Raw genomic sequence first — 25,760 nt, forward strand, 5'->3', positions numbered from 1 at the left:
CTGCTATATGTAAGGATTTATACTAGGAGCTGGGAACACAAAAAGAACAGCTGGACTTTGCAGGTTATTCTCTGTTTCACTCTTTCCTGCCCTGCTTCTTTGCCGAGAAGCTGATCTCTACTCACCACACTACTAAGCTCCCTTGTCCTCTTCCTTCTGGTTGAATTCAGCCAATGGATGTACCAGCATAAGATAGAGAAGAGAGAATTTGGACTATTTATTTTATCCCCTTCATCCTGTCAGGGCACAGTTTAGGAAGTAACAGGATTCCTCTCCCTGCAGCTGCAGATCCTCTCTGCCTGTTTTTCTTCCTCAGACATAGCACTGACTAAGTTCCAGTAACACGGTTCTTCTTGCCTTTCAGGTCTAGAGGTGGCAATGGCTTCCTACCATCACCAACCTATAGCTGCTTTATTGTACCTGGTTGGTTCCTAATTATTTCAACACCTCTCAATTATTCCTTCATTAAATCACCTGAAATTGATCCTTTCAAATGTACCATCTCAGGCAGACCTTACTCTCAACATCTACGTTAGTTCTGTCGTGCAAACAGATTATACATGCTAATTTGAAAGTGACATATTAGAAGGTGTACAGTTTCAGAGGGAACACAAAAGTGGAAAATTATAGATGTCCTAGGCTAGGGGAATCAAGAATCATAGCACAGAGGAAGTGATAATTGGACTGAGACTGGAAAGAAGAGTAGGACTTTATGGGTATTTAAAAGAGAGGTTGCAAATAGAAAAGGCATGGAAGTCAGAGGAAGAGATGTGACCTGGAAGGGCTGGGAAAGGGGATGGTGAAGGACTATAATAGAAGAAGCCAGAGAGAAGGCATCAAAAGATGACAAAGGGCACCATAAGTAATGGTGACTTGAAATATGACTCCTGAAGAAGAAAAAACACCCACTTTTTTAGCATGGCAAGCAAGTCTTTCAGGTATCTGTACTTTTTCTTACCCACATTACTGATCCTTTTTCTTCTGGAAACAATTTTCATGGTTTTTCTCTGAGGAACAGGCTCACCCTTGGTATCAGCCCATGTAAAGTAAGTGGCATTGACTGTCCTCACACTCTGACATTGGTGTAATGTGACCAAGGTCTGGCAAGCAAGTTTAATCCTTTTCCTTTGCTACGGTGACTGGTTCAAAGATGGGCATGTAACTCAAGCCAGCCAATAAGACTTACTCCTGGACATTTTAAACTCTGCTTTTGCTGAGATTGGCTATCGAAGAGACTGAGCTCTGATGACATCCTCTGAGTCCCTGACTCCAGCTATGCCTGAACCCTTATCTCTGTTCTTTTCACTTACTGAGCCAACAAATTCTTAGATTTCTCTCACTTGCAGCTACAGAGTCTTTTGCATCAGGAGGGAAACTCTGGAGGAGGAAGCATGTTTTCTTGAAGCATAGAATATCATCAGTAAAAGAAAGCTTTTTCGTTATTCCTAGACCAGGACTGTTCAACAGAAATATAATACAAGCCACATCTATCACTTAAAATTTTCTAGTTATTACATTAAAGAGAAATAGGTAAAAAGAATTTTAATAAGGTATTTTACTTAACTCAACATATAGAAATATTACCATTTCAGTATGTAATCAATATAGAAATTGTATCATTTCATTTTTAAATAATTAAAATAATTTTAATTGTTACTTAAAATTAAATAACAATTAAAAATTCAGTCACACTAGCCATATTTCAAGTGCTCAGTAACATTGGACAGCACAGCCCTAGACCAGATCCTAGAGTACAGGAGGAGTCAACAGAAGTCCAGTTGAAACTGAGTCTTTAGTCAAAGTTTAGGGTCTTAGAATAGGGAGATAGTTAATATTTTTGAACAGGGAAATGATGTAAGCAAAACAATGCTTCAGTAAAAATAATCCGGCAGCTACAGCATCCTTAAAGCTTTCCTGATTTCCCAGTCAAATTAATGATGCCTTTTTCTATAATCCTCTTGTATGGAGTTATAAGGACATATGTCAGATTCTCTAGGGGCAGAAACACTTATTCACTTAGAGTAAAGTAGCCAGGAAAATAATCTGGCGTTCAGCAGGATTCTTTCAAGACCTTGCTATGCCTTCCTTTGTCCCTAATGAGATTTGGAACATTCCCATGGCATTACGTGGTGTGCCAACTTCTGAATCCTGCTTCTAGACAATCAGGTACAGTGGATTGATGGAATCAAATGTATGATGAACAAATAATTAAAAGTTTTTTCCCTAATGTATGCATTAACTTAGAGGTCAATCTTGATTTGAGACCTATTCAAATAGGAAACAATAGGAGTCTTAGAGTCAAGAAAATATACTATATATTGTCAGCTCCAAAGTGGGAAAAAGTTTCTTTACTTTGCTTTTATCCCATCCCAGGTTCTTGGCCATAACAATTTCTCAAAAAAATGTATTTGGAACTAGTGAATTATGAAATACAAATAATAGTCTTTCAAATTTTCTTGGATAAGTAATATAAAACAGAGCACTTTAAAAACATTTTTCAATTTTTAATCTATTTAACATATTTGAATAACTTTTTGATTAAAATTTTCTGATCAACATTCCATTTTCTTTCCATTTTTCATAAACAAAATGATTTAAAGATATAATACTTTTCTTTCCTGGAACATTCATTATGATTTTAATCAAATGATTATATGAATTCTAAGAGTCTTCATTTGCTAGCAGATGAATTACATTAACAAAAAACTGTTTTGTCAGAAACACTCTTTTTCTGTACGAACATTTCAAATTCCTGAGCAGAGGCATTTTACATGGTTAGTGAAACACTTTGTTTCTGCCAACTGGGAGAGGGCTATGTTTGTTATTTCTGTGGTGAAACAAAGAAAGGATATGTTCTTCTTCAGTGGCACAAAACCGCTACAACAGAGGAACATGTTTCAAAATGGGGGTCAGGTCAGGAAAAGAAGTCCCCAGAGGAAAACTGCTGGGGACTGGCCACACCTAAAACTAGAGAAAACAGTGCAACAGCCATTGGTGGTGACTGCAGCAAATCACAGCCCCTGTGAGATGACTCTGTCCCTTTGTAACAAGACTTCCAGGGAGCAATGATGTTATATAATGTTGGAAGCTCTTGTAAAATGAAACATTGGTGTCATTTACTTGCTTTTTGTTTGTTTGTTTTGAGCAATGATGAGATATATATTTGAGAATGTCGTGGGGATTCAGTTTGTGGGACTGTAAGCATCAAAAGAGAAGAGGTATTTCTTTTTTTTTTTTTTTTTTTTTTTTTTTTTTTTTTTTGCGGTACGCGGGCCTCTCACTCTTGTGGCCTCTCCCGTTGCGGAGCACAGACTCTGGACGCACAGGCTCAGCGGCCATGGCTCACGGGCCCAGCCGCTCCGTGGCATGTGGGATCCTCCCGGACCGAGGCACGAACCTGTGTCCCCTGCATTGGCAGGTGGACTCTCAACCACTGCACCACCAGGGAAGCCCAAGAAGAGGTATTTCTTAGTGGGATTTAATCTCTGCTCTTTGGAGGTGGCTGTCTTTGTCAATACAGTTAAAGATTTTTTACTTTTGGAGACTAGTTCTGACATTTGTTGGCAAGTGTGGATATCCATTTGGCCACTACTGACTGAGCCCTTGGTGGTCATATTATAAAGCTTTACAATGTGCCTTTTGTTACAAAACATTTATATGGCCTTAATGCATTCTGTTCTTCCCAAAAGCCAATTACCAGCAGTTACTCAGCTTTTAGAAGGCTTCAAATGAAGTCACTTATGTTTCATAGTGGCTGAAAATTTACAAAAATATCAAAGCTCAAATCCTTTATTCTGTGTTCTCAACTGAATCAGTGGTTCCCAATGTTTTCTGAGTGTCAGGACATGAAGCACTTTTGATTCCTGGAAATACTGTCTTTTTTTTTTTTTTGATAGATAAATAGCTAGATAGAGATGTAGATATATGTATACCTATATGTATATATACATACTATGTATATAAATGGATTTTTTTGGTGAATGGGAGTTACAGAAGTAATAAGTGATTATCATAAAACTATGAGAATAAAACTATAAAAATCATTTTTGTTTCAATCAGCTGGGGATTATTACAATTCAATTTTTATATATAGCCTTCCAGATCCATATATATATATCAATTTTTCAGAAATGGATTACATAAAAATATAGCAGACTCCTATATAACTGCATTTCTATATTTATTATTCACAGACTGGGAAAATACTTAATGACAAAGCTACTATACATTTAATAACACTTCTTATTCACACCATCACCTCCATACCTTTGAACATATTCTTATAGAACATATATATATCCAGGCTACTGAAATAACTGTGGATGTATGGTTTGGAAATCTTTCATAAAAAAATATGTCTTTCATATTTAGAACCACTGATTGAAATCTTTTCACAACAAGCCCATCTTGTGTGGCTGTGCTGATTGCTCTACATCCAAAGCAAGTTCACTTGACATAGCTTCTGTTGTTGTCAAGAAACACACATGGAATAGTTGCTACAAACCAGAATAGGCCTCAACTTGTAAGAGAGAGGCTTGGGAATCAGCCTGTCTGATTATGTAGTTATATGACTTCAGGAATTAATCATTAATGGTTCTTAGGCTAAAGGTGAGTGAGATGCATCTATAATTTCTTTCCACAAAACCTGGTAAGACTTCTAAAAAGAGAGAAGATCTGGAAGAGGTCTTTAAAGAAGGAGCTATAATACTTGAGGAAGTTAGTTGGGCAAATGAAGCTTTCAGGGAGATGTACAGTCAAAATCCAAAAGAAATATCTAGTGAGTATTGTACTGAGGATGATCAAGAGATCAAAATTCACAAAGGAATTTATGTTAGAAGCAGCAGCAGTCATACTTAGAACATGACAAATTTCTTTTTAATTTGGGAACAAAATTCAAAATAAAGGTAAGTTCAGAAAATAATATGATGAACAACTGTGTAACCACTATCAGAATAAAAAGCTATTAATGCCTAGGTATCTTTTGGTTAGGTAACTTTTCTTTACATAGCTCATTTAAAAATTAACCTTGAAGTACAAGGAGTGGTTGATAAAGTGTTGGGGATATTATAAAAGAGAATGGAAAGGAAAAAGCACCTTTGGGAGACATAGCTAGTAATGTACATGACACACACTCAAAAAACTTTTAGAAAAATGACTCACTGGAATTACTTAAAATTGCAGAGACTCATCAAAGATGGGAGGTTAACTATGACATGATTTAACATGTTCTAAGTTCCTTAGTTTCCACAGTCATTTGATTATAACTCTAACTGATTAATTTCAGAAATACAGACAGACTCCAAGTTTAACTGGGCTGTGATCCAAAAGTTAATTTGTGTCTTAGTTGTTTGAATTTGCTCCCCCATAGTTACAAGGTTATATTCTGTTGTTAACTCTCCTGACTGGTTCATAAAAGCCTATTTAACATGTCAGCCAAGATTACCAGCTCCTTTAGGACCCCTCATACATCACATATAGGAAGCAGTGATTGTTAGGTCCGATAATAGTAGGGTGGTTATATTTAGAAAAAAAAAAGATTAGTTTTCTATGGCTGTGTAACAAATTATCACAAACTTACCAGCTTAAAATAATACGAATTTACTATCTCACAGTTTCTGTGGGTCAGGAATCTCATACAGCATGGCTGAGTTCTTTGATCAGAATCTCAAACTGCTGAAACAGTTTGAGATTCAGGGTTGCTATTCTCATATGAGGCCTAGGGTCCAAGGTCAAATAGGTTGTGGGCAGAATTCAGTTCCCTGTGGCTTTAGGACTGATGTCCCCATTTTCTTACTTGCTGTTGACCAGAGGCTGCTCTCTGCTCCTAGAGACCACATTCTTTGCCACCTGGCCCCATCTGTCTTCAAGCTAGTAATGGAGGGTATCTTGCACATCATATCCCTCTCATGTGTTGAATCTCTGACTTTCTCTGTCTCCAATCTCTAGGCCTAGTTTTAAAGGGCTCATGTGATCAGGCCAGGCCCGCCTAGAAAAATCTTCCTATTTTAAGGTCAACTGATTTAGAATCTTAATGACTTTTGCAAAATCCTTTAAAACAGTGCCTAGGTTAGTGTTTGATTGAATAACTAGGAGAAAATATGTACATATCAGGGCCCAAGAATCTAGGGTCACTGCCTTAGAATTCTGCCTACCACTAACCCTATCAGTTAGAGATACATACTGACATATGAAGGACAGAATGACATGATGCATGGGATTTGCATTGAAATAATCGAACAACAAGAAAAAAAATTAAGTGAGAGATAGATGAAATAAAATTGTCAAAATATTGAGTTGTTGAAATGGAATGATGGGTATTTAGGGGTTTATTTTACTATCCTTTCTGCTTCTATTACATTTGAAAATATCCACTAAAATTTTAAGTAAATAAATAAATAAATAAACTTTGATGCCATTGAACTGTAATCTTGTTGAGTTTAAACTCATAGCCTCATTCCTTCCTTTCTTCTGAATCCCTTGTCCAACCATTCCTCAGCATTTTAAATCCATGAAAGAAATTGGGACTAAGTGCATCCCTGGGCATACCTGGGATGGCCAGGACGGTAAATGTTAGTGCATAGATAAGGACTAGAGCATTTGTTATGCTGAAGGTGAGGAATATGTGTGAGACAGAGATCTCTGGCCAATGGGACAACTGTGATCAACTTTACGCTGGTTGGAAGGGGTAAGGAAATAAGGAGGCCTGAAAAAGAAGAACTGTCTTCCATACAAATGTCAGCAATAAATGTAGAAGAAATGATAGAATTAGCAAATTACCATTATGCAATCTGTGATGTAACAGGAAATTTAGACAAGGATATCAGAGATATGAAAATCAATTGGTGAAACTTTATAAGAGAACAAAATATTCACAGTTTTAAAATATCACCCTGTGAATAGCTTTTTCTTTTAAATTACAAAGGGAAAATGGATCTTTATAATGGATCAATCATGCAATTACTACCTTAATAGAGCTGTCTAATTTAAGATAACCAATAGTGAGACAATGTCATTTTATGATTCCTGATTAATGCAATGAGAGTTAATTGCTTTCACTTACGCAACATTTTTGCCCAAAATTTTTAACTTGAATACAGTCATAAGAAAATAATTATCCAATCTAAAGCATGGAGTATTTTACTAGACAACTGGCCTGAACTCTTACAAAATTCAGTGTCATTAAAAACAAAAACTAAAAGCATAGGGATTGTTTTAGATTAAAATACTCCAGTGAGACTTAACCAAATGCCTTAAATGAGCTTTGACTGGATCCTGCTTTGAAGAAAAAGTTTATGAGGACACACTGGAGAAAAAACTTTGAATGTGAATAGAACATTAGATGCTATAATTGATTTACTGTAGGTAATGTTGAGGGTAATAAAAGTATTGTGCTTTCGTAGGAAAATGTCCTAATCAGGAGATATGTTCTAAAATATTTAGAGATGAAGTATTATGATCTTTAACAGAAAGTTTAATATACATACACACATGGACATATGTGTGGTGTGAAGACAGAGGGAAGAAACAAATTTGTCAAATGTTAACAATTGGTGAAGATTATATAGGCTTTATTGTACTATTTTTCAACTTTTCTATAGGTTTAAACTTTCAAGTATAAAGGAAAAAATCATACAACCTTTAAAAAATTTTTTTTAATTTATTTATTTTTGGCTGCATTGGGTCTTCATTGCTGTGTGCAGGCTTTCTCTAGTTGTGGCGAGTGGGAGCTACTCTTTGTTGCCATGCACAGGCTTCTCATTGCGGTGGCTTCTCTTGTTGTGGAGCACAGGCTCTAGGTGCATGGGATTCAGTAGTTGTAGCATGCGGGCTCAGTGGTGGTGGCTCACGGGCTCTAGAGCGCAGGCTCAGTAGTTGTGGCGCACGGGCTTAGTCGCTCCGCGGCATGTGGGATCTTCCCGGAGCAGAGCTCCAACTGTGTCCTCTGCATTGGCAGGTGGATTCTTAACCACTGCGCCACCAGGGAAGCCCCTCATGTAACCTTTCCTGACTTTAGTTTCTATCTACATCTGTAAAATGAGGGGGTTTGAATAAATAATCTCTAAGTTCTTGACTATTCTTTGATTAAATGTAAATTGAAACAAAGGACAAGGCAGCAGCTGAATTATTCAAGAATTTAATAAAACAGGGCTTCCCTGGTGGCGCAGTGGCTGAGAGTCTGCCTGCAGATTCAGGGAACACGGGTTCGTGCCCCGGTCGGGGAAGATCCCACATGCCGCAGAGCGGCTGGACCTGTGAGCCATGGCCGCTGAGCCTGCGCGTCCGGAGCCTGTGCTCCGCAACGGGAGAGGCCACAACAGTGAGAGGCCCGCGTACCGCAAAATTAAAATAAATAAATAAAAAAGAATTGAATAAAACAGACCAGAATGATAAGAAATGTGATGCTGATGACATGGGCAGTTAATTTAAAACAATTTTTTAAATAGCATGTAGTCCACTGCCCTGCACATAATTAGTTATGGTTTTTTAATTTGTTGATGGAATTACACAACGCACTGATTCTTTCAAAATATTAAATATAATAAAAGGCCCAAATTATTTCCATTTTGAGGATAACAGTTATGTGGTTGATATATATAAGGAGTTCTACTTATTTCATATCCAGAATATATTTTTTGAGAAAAATAGAATTTCATTAGTAATTATCTGTCAAATATAGTGGAGAAATTTTTAAAACCATAGAAAATTTGTATGTATGATATATTATTCAAGTACTAAACATTATTTTCTACTATTAATTCTTAAGGAAATAATTTTATTTTATTTTTGAAATTAAGGAATTTATTTTAAGTAGGTAATACTTTGATCATCAGGACATTTTCAGATCTATATTTATTCTGGTAGCTAGGCCACAGTATTCCCAAATGATTAACTTTCAGAATATAAACAATGCTCAGACAATATGACTGTGGTAGAACAATACAGAGACATGATTATTCTGTAACCTTGTGTATAAGAGAGACAAGAACACTATCAACACACAATCACACAACTGAAAGTCCTCTTCTAACATGAATGATTAGTACGTCTTTACTAATGACAACTCTCCTCCCACCTTCTAGATGAAGAGTATGAAGTTAACCCAGTTGTCCCCACTTCCTGACACCACTCATTACATAACTGGCTTCCACATCAACCCTCTATAGAATCACACTGGCAGTCTTTGGCTAGTGGGCTTGGACAAGTTATTGTCTATCTGCACTTCCTCCTTTCTCCCTTTACTCTCTTTCTGTATTCTTTGTCTTCCTTCCACCCTCCCCTCCTTTTTCCTCGCCCTTCAGGTCCTGACATTAGGCATCAGGCCTCTTACTACTAGAGTCTTTGAGTTTTCTCTTTTTACCATTTCCTATTTTATTTATTTATTTATTTTAAAAAGTTACTCATATCGATATGCTCCTTCTCTATTTACTTTAATACCTTAGAAAAATAAGCAGGCTATAAAATATTTTTCCCTTTAAAATAAAGTTAAGGAAGTAATTTTAATTTTTCGTTCAGCAGACTAAATATCTTCGTTCTTTAGCAAATTAGAAAAATTAACAATTCTCAGTTGGTGAGCATCAATTAAAAATTATATCTTGTTATGTCACATTTACAATTAGGTAGCAATACTAAAGGACAGAAATATGTTAAAGTATACTCTAAATGTAAGAATTTTAGCTGTTTTACTTGAAAATTCCAAAAATGTTACCCAGAGAGCCTAAATAAAATGTACTGAATTGTTGATGAATCATATGCTTTCTCCATGGTGACATAAAATATTATTTGAAAAGGTAAGAAGGATGAAGCTTCTCCTTCAGTTAGAAAGAAAACTGTAAATAAATAATGTTTCTTAGATGATTCCTTGCCTATACTGTAAATATTAATCAATTTTTATGAATAATTTTTGACATTGTCTTTCCTCTAATGGTTTATTTACATTGGAGTATTTTATTTAAAATTATTATACATCTAAATCTATCATAATTTCTGTTTAAAACTGTGTTCAAAGGGAAAAAATGAAGAAAATTTATCTAAAGTTCAGATTTTTTTACTCTTTATTTTACTACATACAATGTATAGTTAAGAATAAAAGCAAAACTGATACAATAGGATATGATATATCCTGGTAAAGTTTTCAACAAAGTATCAATATTAAAAGATTTGTCCAGAATATCTTTTTTTAAACACATGCTTCCTGTTTAAACATTATAGATTCTTGTTAACTAATATGAGCATCTTTCCAGTCTGCCTTCATATTATATCTAGATTTTCTTGCCAGCAAGAACATCACAGACCATGCACCTATGCATCAACTGGCCATCTTGTCTTTGACTAAAACTTTGGTTTGTCTCCCTTGGTAAAATCCAAACTGATGGGTAAATTAATTTTACAAACCTTGGTTGTGTTGGTACATTTTTAAGTGATTCTTTTTTCTTGTAAAACGCAAATGTAAATTGATTGTGTTAAAAATGAATTCTGCTTTGTTGTGTACTGATGGAGTCTTGCTCTCACCTAACAGTGAGTATTAAGATGGCTGCATTTTGATCAGATGTAATTTGCATCCCCTACGTCACTTAATACAACATTATTTACAGATATATATATATATATACATACACATATATATACATATATATATATATATATATATATATATATAAACACACACACACACACACATATTCAGTAGATATTTGTTGAATGAGTGGTTCGATGAATGGACTACCCTGGTAACTAAGAAGGTGCTTAAGGCTATGGGATAAGGTTCCCATGTAATAAATAATTGTTTTTAAAATTAATATGAGCATTTGCTCTTAACACTTTGAGATCTGTAGGTCTTCCTATTGTTTAGTAGATTTCCCAGACTTTGGTATCATATTTCTGCCCATTCCTCTCCTACTTTTTTTAATGCTTAATTTATTACAAATTTCAGAATTGGCAAAACGTAACAGTTCTTACTACTAAAGCATTACCCCTTGTTCACCATAACAGAATATATTTAGCATTGCTTAACTAAACGAGGAAGAAACATTAATTCTGCCCTCCGTCTACTCATATGCCAAATTCACATCTTTGTCTGATTTACTTGCATCTGTTTTATTTTAGCTTGGTCAAGAAAACAATACCGTCTTGAACTGTATTACAAAAGACCAGAAATGTGACTGAATCAATGAATCACCATCCATTACAACAGTTATATTTGAAAGGGATATTGTTAGAAAGAAGTCCTATAACTATAAGGGACTATAGTCCTATAACTATAAGACTTTGAAACTATAAGACCTTGAAACCTATGTGCACAGTGCTTTACAGCTCTCCAATTTATAGATTTCATGTTGGATTAAATAATTTGCAGCACCCTGACTCTTTTCAGGAAATTTTCCAAATTATCTAAGGCAAACTCACCACTGTTTATGCTACTGAATATTTGAAGTTTAAAAAAAGTCACAGGGCTATTGCACTTAAATGTGTTGCATAAAGGCCTTTGCTATTTACCTGAATAAGTTAGTAATTTTACTTAGGATGACTTTTACGCATAAATTAGTATTTTTAAAAAAATGTAATTCTATGCACTTATAAGATTTATGCTACCCAACATTATTATTAAACTATGAATGTCCTTGAATAAAGATTTATGTCAATAACAAAAAAAATCAGTTGAGTATTATTCTCCCTCTAGGGCCCACAGTACATCTTAATTATGCACTTAAAAATCATTTTTTCAGTTGAAATGTGTTATAGAGATATGAATAATGATAAAAAACTGGTACAATATAATCTTTGCGCCACTTGCATCCCATAAAATCTGTGAATTTTTTTATTCAAACAGAACAAAGTTATTCAGTTATATGTTCACTAATGCTTCATGATGATGGTTACATTAAGAACAATTTTGGTAATAGTTCTATATTTCTCATCTTCTAGGGTAAAAAAATATGACAATTTCTGCCTAACTTGATCTGCAGCTACTTCCTTTTCTGGATTTGGAATGAATAGTAATTGCCTAAATTCAGAGTTACATTTAAGACCAGATTTCAAAAAATTTTAATACAAAACCTTTCTGTCACATCATCTTGAGTTTTACTGAAAACCTAGAGGTGCATATAACACCTAGAATAGGAAACAAAAGTCAACCACGAAGAGAAAATCTCTTCTTTCAGTTACCTTTTATTAATTAATTGTGATAAAAATCTATGTAATTTTCATTTTCACTAACGTTAAAAATTCATTTTTATGGTGGCTTGCAACTCCAGATACCACCCATGATAACTGGAACTGAGAGCAAACAGGTCCCAGTTCTATCTTCTCATACCTCTCCACCTGTTTATCCAGCTACAGTACAAATGTCTCTTTTTCCTAAAGTGGTATCATATATTCAGTCAAGAATTTAGATGAAAAAATATTTTAGAATCTCTTGAGAGGAGATAAGAGCAACAACATAAGAGAAAGCAATCACTTATGCAGGGATATTTTATTTGGCACATATATAAGCACAGTGGTGAGAGAGGATATTGTGTGTTAAAAAGCAACTGAAGGGCTTCCCTGGTGGTGCAGTGGTTGAGAGTCCGCCTGCCGATGCAGGGGACACAGGTTCGTGCCCCTGTCCGGGAAGATCCCACATGCCACGGAGCAGCTGGGCCTGTGAGCCATGGCCACTGAGCCTGCACGTCCAGAGCCTGTGCTCTGCAACGGGAGAGGCCACAACAGTGAGAGGCCCGCGTACCGCAAAAAAAAAAAAAAAAAAAAAAGAAAAGCAACTGAAGTAAAATCACAAGCCTAAAAGGAAGTTGTGCTTGAAAAGCAGGATATTTCTGCTTCTGGCCATAAGGGAGTCACAGAGTCTAGAATTGCCTTTCATCCATAGACAACTAGAAAACTAGGCAAAATATAGAATACATCTATTTTCAGAAACTGGACCATACGCAGTATACCTAATGGTCCCTGAGAAAAGAAGCAAATGAATTGAGCTTCTTGCTTGGAGGTAATTTCTGGGCTGCAGTATAGACATAGGGAAACCAAAATGAGCCTGGAAATCTCATTGAGTTGGGGCATAGATGTCCCAATTTGAGGAGGCTGCAGCAGTTAGAACTTGCAGGACAAAGTATCTGAGATAAAGGAAGTGTGTAGAGAAAGAACTCTAACAATCTGACTAGGGATTCCTATGAGTCTTTGGCTAAGTACCAAATATACATGAATACCATGAAGACTCATGAGTCCAGACTGGGAACATCTTCCAGTGAAAGAATAATTATATTGGAGCTGTAAGATGAACAATTCCCAAAACTCACACAGAGCTGAGAATTATTTGAGTTCCCATCAACCAGAGTAGAGATGCCTTGTTGGGTATTCAGTAGAGTACACAGAAGAACCTGTATCTTAAAAGTGGGACTAAAATAGCCAAGAGAAAATTTCATTCTAGACTTTCCCTAAAATGACTTTAAAAAGAGCCTAAGGAGTTCTTTGGTGGTTTCATGGTTAGGATTTGGCACTTTCACTGCCATGACCTGGGTTCAGTCCCTGGTCAGGGAACTGAGATCCTGCAAGCTGTGCAGTGTGGAAAAAAAAAAAAGCCTTGAAACATCAAAGTTCTAAAATGTGCACCCAGTCTAACAATCTTTAAAGGAATATAACAAAATCCAGCACTCAGCAACCTAAAATTCACAATGTTCGGCAACTGATATAAAATTACTAGCTATATGAAGAAAGATAAAAAAATTTGACCCCTAACCCAAAGAAAAATCAGTCAGAGGAAACAATCCTAGAAATAAAAGGGATGATAAAATTGGTGACAAGGACTTTAAGATATCAATATAAATACGTTCCACATCCTCAAGGATGTAAAGGAAAACATGAACATAATGAGGATACAAGTAGAGGATATAAAAGAGAAAAACTGGAACTCTTAGAGATGAAAGTTAAAATACCTGAAATTAGAAATTTACTAGATAAAATTAACAGCACTATATTCATTTCAGAAGAAAAGATCAGTAACTGTAAAGACATAGAAAAAGAAGGTACCTAAAGTAAAATATAGAAAGATAAAAGACTAAAAAATATAAACAAAGCTTCAGTGACCTGAGGGACAACAAAAAGCAGTCTAGTTTACAGAAGACCCAGAATGAAAGGAGGGAGAGCAGGGGACACAAATAATAGACAAAATTCTCCAATTCCATGAAGCTTACAATCCCAAAGCAAAATAAACACAATGAAAACTATCCCAAAACATAACACAAGCAAATTGCTGAAAACTGCTGTTTGAGAATGGAGATGGGTATAGGGAAAGGGAAGGAGATGGAGTTAGGGTTATGACTGAGATAAGCCCCAGATAACCGAAGCATTCCATTGACCTCTCCTTGAGGATCCACAACAAGCAGGTATAAATACTTAACATTGACTTTAAATACCGGCATAATTTTTTTTTAGTCTGACATTAAAAGTGAACAAAATCAAGAATACTTAATCCAAAGCTGAGAAAAATATACACACTACACATAGACAAAGATATTAATTGGAGATATATGGGGGGTGTGGGTGATAGCAGAGAGTGGGGTACAGGGAAGCTACAGATCATTTGTCATTTATTGTAATTTTTAGCTACCCCATCAGAAGTGTCTTCCTTGTATATGTGGGATAATGCTATGCTTCTTTAGTATGACATTTGTATTCAAGCCCTCTCACTGTGATATTTTATTCTGTAAATTCTCTCCTCCTCCACCCTCCTCTCTCTTCGTCTGCTCTTTATTAAGGATATAGCATGATATTGGAGAAAAGAAAACGGAGAATACGAAATTCTACCCAAACAGAAGGACAACTAACAGAACTTCTAGGGAGTATAAAAGAGTCAGAGAGGGAAATGAAGAGGAGAACCCAGGGTTTAGACACTTGCTGGGCCCCAGAGTTGGGGATAATAATTTGATGAAAAGATGAAAATGCATGGGTAGTTGGAAAGATCTCACAGGATAAAGGGCTGTAGCCTGATTCCCAGAGTTTATGAGAAGGGCCACAGGCCACCAAAGGATACCTTGGTCCACTTAGGTTCATACTGTGGGCCTGTGGTATAGTTGAGCAGAAATATCTTGAGTTATAGTTGCCAACTTTTTCTCAATGGCAAGTGGCAGACACGAATCCCAAGGTTCTTGCATTCTCTTTGGGGTGATGAGACACTGGCCATGAGGACACTGGTGAGAGTTGAAGTAGGAATATACCATCATAGTGAATGGACAGACACAGGACTTAGGCGGCTATTGTGAAGAGGACTGGGAAAGATGGGCTTATGTTAGCAAGGGAGGGCCACAGGGCCCTGACAACATTAAGAGAAAAGATTAGTAGTTCACTAGCCATGAACTAAGCAGGAGCTATCAACAAGACCCTAGCAGGCAGGTGTGTTTAAAGAAAAAAAGGAAGTTGATTGTTTCTACATGGTTGACCCTCAAAATATTTTAATTAGATGAATAAAATAATGCCTGAAATAAACTATATTCTAGGGGTTTTAAGTGGCTCAACACATCTTTGATAAATTTTTTTTTTTTTTTTTTTTGCGGTACGCGGGCCGCTCACTGTTGTGGCCTCTCCCGTTGCGGAGCACAGGCTCCGGACGCGCAGGCTCAGCGGCCATGGCTCACGGGCCCAGCCGCTCCGCGGCATGTGGGATCTTCCCGGACCGGGGCACGACCACGCGTTCCCTGCATCGGCAGGCGGACTCTCAACCACTGCACCACCAGGGAAGCCCCAATATTTTTTTGATATAACCATAAATTAACTATAAGTTGCAACTAGTTATAGAAAACTATTTTATCTAAAATACTTTATGTAACATTATTTAAAAAAACTAAAAGAAATACAGAAAGATTTTAAGAAAATGCATTCATTTTAGAATGTGTATCACTAATATATGTCATTTCTTCTATTTTTATGTAGCACTTCCACCTGGCTCAAACTTGGTGGGAGATGCTTACTTCTTGGTAGCGGGTAGGGCATGTTTTCTAAAGAGACAGCAGGGAGCTGGGCAGTGTATTTAAGATAGGACATATTTCAACACGGAAACTTGGAAAGAACATGTGACGCATCACATTGCCAGGTGTCCAACCTCTGGTCTCATTATCCACATAAGTATATGAGTCTTGTCATCTCAGACTCTGATGAGATCACTTGGAGTATTCATTGTGGCTGAGGTGTCAGATGGAGTGGAGAGGGCTCTGAATGGGGGAGCTGGGTGTACTGACCTCTGCACTGGCTTCAGCCATCAACCAGCCATGTCACCTTCAAACTGAGGCTTAGTTCTTCTACTTATAAAAGGTTGGGGTCGGGACTAATTATTTCTAAGATCTTTGTCAGCTCTTATATTTTTTGAACGTTAAAAATAATTTCTAATTTCATAAACCTAGAAAACCATATCATCAATACCAAGGTTCAAAACTTTCAAAACGTGATGATATTTAGGAATGAACAGGGCTTCCCGGGTGGAGCAGTGGTTAAGAATCCGCCTGCCAATGTGGCGGACACGGGTTCGAGCCCTGGTTCAGGAAGATCCCAAATGCCGGGGAGCAACTAAGCCCATGTGCTACAACTGAGCCTGTGCTCTAGAGCCTAAGAGCCACAACTACTAAAGCCCTCGAGCCTAGAGCCCGTGCTCCGCAACAAGAGAAGCCACTGCAATGAGAAGTCCATGCAACCCAATGAAGACCCAATGCAGCCAAAAGTAAATATGAACAAAATGAGAGTTTTTAACGTATCATTTATTTGTACTCTTTATCTAAAAATGTATGCCCTTCTCCATTGACCTAGAATTCTTCTCACTGTATTAAAATGAAACATAAAATACCAGATGTACTTGCGTTGGATATAACAACCAACCGTCAGTAGAAATAATCTGGAGTTTAAAAGTAAATCAATCATTCATTCTTCTGGTGGTATTATTATAAATACTAATGGTAATATTACTCGTGAAGATTGTCCAAGGGAGACACAAAATCTGACTTTATTTTGTCCCACTTTATAACTCACACGTCTCTAATTTCTTTTTTATCCCGATTTCTTCTTTGCAGGTATGTGGCACAAACCCTCCGAAAACTAGAAGTCGTCTGCGGCCTCTCCTTAACTTCCACCCAGCTGCAATTTTTTTTCTTTTCTTTTCAGAGGTTCTTCCCTAAATTTACATTTACAGAATAACCTATTTTATCCATTTTCTCTCTCCTCTTAGAAGAAAGCATCTAATAAACTCAGTAGTTCTAAGATGTTAGTGACAATTATGTGATTCATAAGGAATAAATAAGGAATAATAAGGAATAAATAAGGAATATTTATTTTTAAAAAGATGTAGTAATGCCTACCACTCCCCCATACACACCATTAATTCCTAGTGATATCTGTTAATTGTGGACCACTAAAGGGACATCTTTTAAAAGTAATTAGTATGTTTTCTTAGCTCATGAAGATTTTTAATTTTTAAAAAAGATCACTTTTTTTAGTGCTTTCAAATAGGAACCCTAGTAACCTATTGTAAAAGGAATAGTTAAGCCACTGCATAATGAGCCATAAATACATCAAAAGCACAAAATGAAACGAGAACTACCATGTCAGGCACTGTCACAATAGAAAGATTTATAATTTTTTTCATCATGAAGATGTTGGGTAATTATTCTTACTGTGCAAAAGCTTAATTACATTCATATATAGGCATCTCTGCACCATTCACTCATTAAACATTCATTGAGCACCATGTTCCTTGACTAGTTCCTTGACTATATGTTAGTATTTATGCAAAATATATAAGGCACACATATTACTAGTTAGGTTATGCCCATGGCAGCCACCTAACTTAGAGGCTATGAGCTGGTATGCAAATAAACACTGAATAGTAGTTTACATAGGAGAAAAATTTGCATGTAATAATCTCCAAATTCCCACCCCATAAATACTTGTACTAGTTATAAACTTATCCTTATGCATCAAAACTCCAAAATATAGTATTTTGGTTAAAACAAAACTTTTTCCCCATTAAAAATATTGGATTGACAATCCTAGATTCAAAGGGTACTGGAACTGAAGGAAACTGTAGAAATCCTGTAGTACTGTGGTGCTTGAACTTGCTTGAAAGAGGCCAGGTGGCTGCCTCAAGCGGGTTGGAGGAGTGGCATGCTGTTGGGGACAGACTGGCTGAGCAGGTGGCTCCTGGAATAACCAGAGCAGTGAAATCCCTGGGGCGGGGGCGGGGGTCGGGCAGCGCCCTCTGCTTCACACTCAGCCTGACTTTGCAAGTCACATACTTACATCATATGCCCTGGTCCTGTAGACATTTGAGTTTGCAAAGCCTACATTATATCCTTCTCTTTCTTTTTACTCATTCTTCCTTTCCACTCAATGTCTAATCACTAAGGAATGAGGTTCATGTCACTGGCTGATGTTTTCCTAGAGAGCACATTTTCCCCTGGCACAAAGGGAACCATCACCTTAAATAATTTTTACTTTAACTTATGAATAGCCTAAACGATTTTATGTAAATGAGTTGCATGCTCTGTGGACAGGCATTATTAATGTATGCTTGTGAAATTTTTATTTTAATAACACTATTTATGAGAGCTGAAGTGATGGATCCAGGCTTGGAAGCCTGATGCATCTCACTCACTTTAGATGTCTCACAGGTAAAAGCTAAGTGGTACTACCTGCAATATAACTCCGAATCCTTCAGAATACTTAGAAAAAATAAAAACTTAACAAAAAATCATCGTGTTTAATTTGATGGGAATGAAAATCGGAGAAATGGTTTCAGTTTCTATTTTGCCTGCTGCACTGTCCAGTATGGTAGCCACCGGCCACATCAAGCTATTTAAATTTAATTGAAATAAAAAATAATAATTTTCTCAGTAACACCAGTTATATTTCAAGTGGCTAGCAGGTACTTCACTAGACAGCTGAGATATAAACAAATTTCCATCATTACAGAAATTCTGTTGGACAGCACTGTACTAGAGAAATACTGTAAACTGAAGAAAATTGCTTGTCATCTATAAGCATGAAATCTTTCCTTCCCTCTGTTTCTTGTCATGGTAAGGAAACTGTTACTCTGAAAAGAATACCTAGTGCATTTGTTTTCCTTCTGACATTTCTTTCAATTGTCATGTCCCCCTGTATGCCTTTTACTTCTAAGCGTTCATCTTTCCTGTTCAATCCACACATTAAACACAGAGACATCAACCATTACCATCCATAGTCTTCCCTGGTAAATAAAGTAACTCTTCCACTATCACTAATATTAACTATAAATTGTTATCCTGCAACTAGAAAAGATCAGATTGTACAAACTTAAGGAAACAGCTTTATGCCTCTGATGGATCTCCAGTAAATATCTCTGCCTCAAAATACCTTCCAAGAATCTGGTCACAGTGCCTGAAATCCCAGCATGCTCTGGAAAAATTTTAGTTTGTCTAAAGTTTATTACTAAAATGCAAATTCCTGGCTGCTGTGTATCAATCTGGTTTCCGTATGTAGCTATTTGCAACCCAACAGGTTAATTCTCCTAGGTTTAGAACCTGGAAGGAAAAGGGCTTTGGCAACTAAAGAGAGCAGTTTGTCAGGGGAAGTTTTCACGAAAATGCCAGGTTGGTTCTGAAAACGTAGACCTCCTTACAAAGAAAGGAGACCAGAAAACATGAGGATGCTGTTTGCAGCACTATGGGATAAACCTGGCTTTGATCCTGAGTCTGTAATGTTCTCTTGTGCCATTGGACATACTTCTTACCCTCTCTGAACTTCAGTTTTATGTCCTTAAAAATGGGTCTATAAGTAACTTATCAGGATAATAAATGATGTGTACACATAGGCCTAGTTCTGTATAAAGCGCATATTGGGAGTGACAAAAAGGAGCTACTGTTGGAATTACCTGCCACCCTTGTCACTTTTTTTTTTTTTTTTTGCGGTACGCGGGCCTCTCACTGTTGTGGCCTCTCCCATTGCGGAGTACAGGCTCTGGACGCGCAGGCTCAGCGGCCGTGGCTCACAGGCCCAGCCGCTCCGCGGCATGTGGGATCTTCCCGGACTGGGGCACAAACCTGTGTCCCTTGCATTAGCAGGTGGACTCTCAACCACTGCGCCACCACCAGGGAAGCCCCCCCCCCCCCCGTCACTTTTAAAGTTTATAAACCTCTGACTTCAAACTAAAAATGATGACCATATTCAATGTCCTTTCCTCTCTGCCTTAAGTACTTGAGAGTCAGTCAGTCAGAGCCAGGAACTGACTCCAAAAGATTGCAAAGAAGGTATAGAAGGGAACTTCCATGGAGCATGTGATGAACACAAAGAAAAGGTTTGCATGGAGCAGAGAATCATTAAATCATTATCCAGAAGTGCTGGAAAAGGAGATTGGAAGGCTGGGATAGAGATAAGATGTAAGGCTTGGCAGAAGTTGTTTTTTTGTTTTTGTTTTTACATAGAAGATTCCCTCAAGGACTGGAACCAGAAAGTGTAAATTATTCCTAATTGTCTCAGTTTCTTGCATCTGTCTGGGTTTATACTGATCTTAAATATTCTTTTCAGTTGCAACCAGAAAGTATGAATAAGTGCATATTGGGTACCTATTTGTGTTTATAAAATAGGCATATCCTTCCTTTTAGGAGTTGTTTTTAAGCCTAGAGGGGCAGATAGATTTTAAACAAAAATTTCTATAAGACAACATGACATGAACCATGATATAGGGCAGCGCAGGGTACAATGGGAGTTGCAGGGGTATGTGCTCAGAAAAATAAACTTCTCCTGTAATAGCTAGCAAAACCAAACACTGAGTGGATGTCATTTCCTGCAGCCATGACTCTCAAAATACAACAGTTACTTTATTTAATGTTTTGGGATATATTCTCTATGTCCTTCCTATCATATCTTTTAACATAAATCACCTAGAATCAAATGGAAATATTTAAGTTTATGAATGTCCCAGAAAATTACAGTAATAGTCAACTTAATCAGAAATCCTTATCCAATAACTTTACCCATTGGGAGTCAATATAAAGGATACCAATAAAATACTTCTGGGGCTTCCCTGGTGGCGCAGTGGTTGAGAGTCCGCCTGCCGATGCAGGAAACATGGGTTCATGCCCCGGTCCGGGAAGATCCCACATGCCGCGGAGCGGCTGGGCCCGTGAGCCATGGCTGCTGAGCCTGCGCGTCCGGAGCCTGTGCTCCGCAATGGGAGAGGCCACAGCGGTGAGAGGCCCACGTACCAAAAAAAAAAAAAAAAAAAAAAAAACTTCTGATGGCTACATGGCTGCCACAAAGTATTCTTGAAGATCATCATTTATATTGACTTTTATTTTATATGCAATTGTAACACATTTTTTTGTGTTCCTTTCTTGTTTGTTTTGGTGGTCCACACAGGCTGACTAGTGATAACAAATGAGAAATCTGAAGAAATCACGCACTTTGGAAATAGAAGTGGCAAAATATGAATCAGAAAGGAATCTGAATTTTGAACAAAAGGCATTAAGATTTGAATAATACTGCCATTCCAACAGCAAGCCAATGGGGAGTGCATTATAAAAGATTTCCTTCAAAGTGATCGAAATGGAAAAAGAAGGCATCTAAAGTAATAAGCTTCCATTGTTTGGAATTTTTACTTATATGGAATATTATTTTTATTGGTGATGATTGATAAATAAGGTGTTATAAAACCTTTAGACATAGTATTTATGTCTTCAAAATATTTGCCTCTGATTTCTAAAGCCTTGCAACAAAGCTATTAAAATCTTTTCTCTCTACACTCTGGTTCCAGTGTCAGAAAAGCCTACTCTTTAGGAAAGATGTTAAGGAAGATTAACATCCTGTCTTAAGTTTATGTAACGAAAAATAGAAATACTGTAGAAATTAAAGGGTGTGGACTTATTTAAACCAAGTTATTAAAAATTTTATACACTTAAATAGTGACATGTGATTTATATTTAGTTAAGTACCTTAAGAGAGTAATCAGGAAAAGTAACCTAAGGTCTTTATGAACCAAGAACTAAATAACTAAAACCCTAAAGAAAAAAAAAAATCTTCAGATCAACATTTCCAACCAAACTTTACTCTGAAAATCTACCTTCCAGAATAGTAATTACAAAAGGTTTCATTTCTTTTTTTTGTTTGTTTGTTTTTGCGGTACGCGGGCCTCTCACTGTTGCGGCCTCTCCCGTTGCAGAGCACAGGCTCCGGACGCGCAGGCTCAGCGGCCATGGCTCACGGACCCAGCCGCTCCGCGGCATGTGGGATCTTCCCGGACCGGGGCACAAACCCGTGTCCCCTGCATCGGCAGGCGGACTCTCAACCACTGCGCCACCAGGGAAGCCCCTTTCATTTCTTATGTAACAGTTAATTTCCAAAGAACTGAAAACTTTAAAGACCAACAAAATTTATGTGTTCGATGTAGAAGTAATAATAGCAATAGTACCTTTAAGACTGTGAAATTAAAACAGGGTTCTCTTCTCTTGCACTGTTATAAAGCAGAAACTAACACACCATTGTAAAGCAATTATACTCCAATAAAGATGTTCAAAAAAAACCCCCCATGAAACAGTGTTCTCTTATTAGAAAACAAAGTTCCAATTTAAACTAGAATGCAAATGAATACCTCATTCCCACCACCCGAGTTCTGGGCCCTGGTTCAGCCCTTTGCACTATTTCAACAGTCTGATAATTAAAAGATCTCCTTATCTCTAATCTTTTTTCTTCCAGCTTATCCTATTCATTGATAAGATTAATCTTTCTAGAGCAGTGCTATTCTGTATCATTCCCACACTAAGGAGCCTTCAAAGACTCCCATTTTTAATTGTGTTAAGACAAACCCATCAGGCTGTACTCCAAATCCCTCTATCCCAGTGATTTTTCAAATGAATTCTCTGGAATCCTAATAATTCCAAGATGTGTTTCAGAAGTTACATGAAATTTTGGTCCAGTGCAATGGATGCTGAGGCTGCAACTATTGTCTATTACCCTGGGGTTCAAATGTCTACATGTCATTAGACCAGAACATTATAGGAATAATTGTGCTAAATTTGAACTGATAGACTAATTACTACTTTGAAATATTTTACGTATTAGGGCTCTGCATAAAATTTTATTTGAAAAAAATTTTGACCTATTAAAAGAGTTTGGGAAATGTTTTATAGCATGCTACCATTTTATCTCCCAACATGTCCCAGTTACCTGTATCTACTATGATGCCGGTTCTTTTACTGGAAATTCCCTCCTCTTCATCTCATTCCCCATGTCCTCAGGTTAAATTTTTTCATGACCATCAAAGCCTTTACTGGTCCATCTATCCAACTTTCTCTTCACTTTGTGCCATGTTTACCGCACCCATTGGATTTTCTTCCCTGTGTTTTGTCCATAGCCCACACTAAGTTTATTTTTCTTGACAGTAGGAATTGTGTCTTACTTTGCATTTATTAAGTGATCAATATTTCTTAAAAAAGAATTGAACACCAAGATTCTGAAAGTAAAAATGACTACCACCACCACTGTTACCACCATATAAATTCTATAAATTCTCTGCTTTAAGAGCATTATCTTTTCAAGAGCCTTGTCCAATGACAGATGTTCTCTAATTAGTAAAATGTATGAAATATGATACTTTCATAGAACATATGCAAAATCAACAATATTTTAGAGTGATGTGACAATATGAGAAAATATGATTAGTGATAACAAGGATAATGAAAATAATAGTTTATTGAATGCTTATCATGTGCTAGATCTGTCCATATATCTTCTCTTCTCATTCTAACAGTTCTCCAAAATGGGCAGCATCTCACTTTTTTTTTTTTCTTTTTTCTTTTTTTGCAGTACGCGGGCCTCTCACTGTTGTGGCCTCTCCCGTTGCGGAGCACAGGCTCCGGACGCACAGGTTCAGCAGCCATGGCTCACGGGCCCAGCTGCTCCGCGGCATGTGGGATCTTCCCGGACCGGGGCACGAACCCATGTCCCCTGCATCGGCAGGCAGACTCTCAACCACTGCGCCACCAGGGAAGCCCAGCATCTCACTTTTATAGAAGAGAAAAATGGATACTCCAAGAGGTCAAGTCACTTGCTCAAGGTTATAACTAGAGTAAGTAGGAGAGTCAGGATTCAAATATTGTTTGTGTGGCCCAAGAGTGAATGTTCTTTCCAGTTCATCACATTATCACTCAGAGTGTAAATAAGGAAAATAATAATGATACTGGCATATGTGTGAATTTTTCATGCAAGAAGCTTTGAATAGTATTATTCAATCATGGAGTTTGAGACTTTTTTACGTCTGTTACAAAATTCTAGCTTGAGGGGTTTCCCAAGATAACACACCCACTTGGTCTGAAAACTGTCTTCCTCAGTTACTGAGCATTTCACTCGTCTTGGCTAAGATGAAGACCTTGCACCAGAACAAGTGACAACAAAAGAAAAAAACTGAAAAATAGAAATGTTATATCCTTAGTTACAGATGTGAACTTAAAACGTATGCTGCTTTTGATGGTAGAATAAGAATGAAGAGAAAACGTGTACAGCATATGTTAGTCAAATATGGATTTGGGAGCAACTCTGGTATTGCTAATTGAGTAGCGATTAAAGCTAAATAAACAGAGGCAGACTTGCTATCATAGCAGAATGGACTGGAGGTATTGATCAAGATGCTCTTGAAGTGTGTGGGAGTTTCAGGCTTTCAGCTTGCTCCCCAGCTTGACTCTTAGCTAGAATAAATGTCAACAGTGCCAGTCTCCGTGAGACCAACTGCCTTCTCACTAATGCAACCAGGTATCTTCAGTCAGCCCTGTTTTTAACTTCTCTTGCCAGTTGCCAGTCTTTCTGATTTCAGTCTTAGCGTTAAGCCCATGGACTGGCTAAAAACTAGTTTCCTCATTTCACAATACTTAGCAATTCCAAACTTATCCTTAGGTCATTGAGCTAAATTTTACTTTGGTGATTCCTAAGTAAACTTAGTATCTTTCATAACTTTCCCCATAGTTTTTCCTTAATTGTGATTTTACAGTGTTTGAATTCCTAAATTATAAGTAGTAAAATAACACTAGCTGCAGATATTTTGAAAGTAGCTCCTGAGACTATCACCTTGAGACAACCCTGAGGTTATTACTAGGAAGAAAAGAGTGTGAACAGCAGGGGTGCCCAGTGGAGGTGGTCTCTAAGGAGGGGAGAGCAGAGGTACGATAGTTAATCAGCCCCAGTGCTTGAGGGTTCAGTTCCAATTACCCAGAAGCCAGTTGTCCTAAGCTGTTTACAAAGCTTCCCTCTCCCTCTCCCTCCTTCCTTTTCTACCTGCCTCCCTCCCTTGCTCCTCCATCCCTCTCTCCTCCCTCGTCATCCTTCATCACTGATTTTCCTGACCTCATCTCCTCTCTGATCCTCTACTGATTGATCTAACGTATGACTTTTAAGTTCATGAGAACCTTTCTCCAAAGTCAGAGTGAGCAGAGCCATTTTAGACCATGATACTGTCAAGATAATATTTTTAATGTGCAAACAAGAAACTCTGTAAATAGAAGATCATTGTAATTGCTGCCACTTACAAGATGCCACTTCTATTGAGAAATTAAAGGTGATTTATATCTATTAAATGCAGTCACCATTTTGTTTCAAAGTGGAAAAATTATAGCTAACATTTATCAAATTCTCATTATGTGTCCGGGATAAGTATTAACTAAGTATTTTATACAAACTTTCTCATAAAATCTTTAAAATCAGTCCCTATCAAGCAATAGGTACTAATATTATCCCTATTTAACAAGTGAGGGAATTGCGACTTACAGAGA

General features: G+C 37.2%; 1 long non-coding RNA gene across 2 annotated transcripts; it reads left to right on the forward strand.

Moving 5' to 3' along the window:
• Positions 1–3,085: 3,085 nt before the first annotated feature.
• On the forward strand, positions 3,086–25,760 carry LOC141278531 (uncharacterized). Of its 2 annotated transcripts, none has more exons than XR_012331303.1 (3): positions 3,086–3,218; positions 21,364–21,571; positions 22,163–25,760. It is a non-coding gene; the product is annotated as an uncharacterized lncRNA (long non-coding RNA). The 2 variants fall into 2 exon arrangements; XR_012331302.1 differs by lacking the exon at positions 3,086–3,218 and adding an exon at positions 3,229–3,461.

This window comes from Tursiops truncatus, chromosome 4 (assembly GCF_011762595.2).
Source record: "Tursiops truncatus isolate mTurTru1 chromosome 4, mTurTru1.mat.Y, whole genome shotgun sequence".
Lineage (NCBI taxonomy): Eukaryota > Metazoa > Chordata > Mammalia > Artiodactyla > Delphinidae > Tursiops > Tursiops truncatus.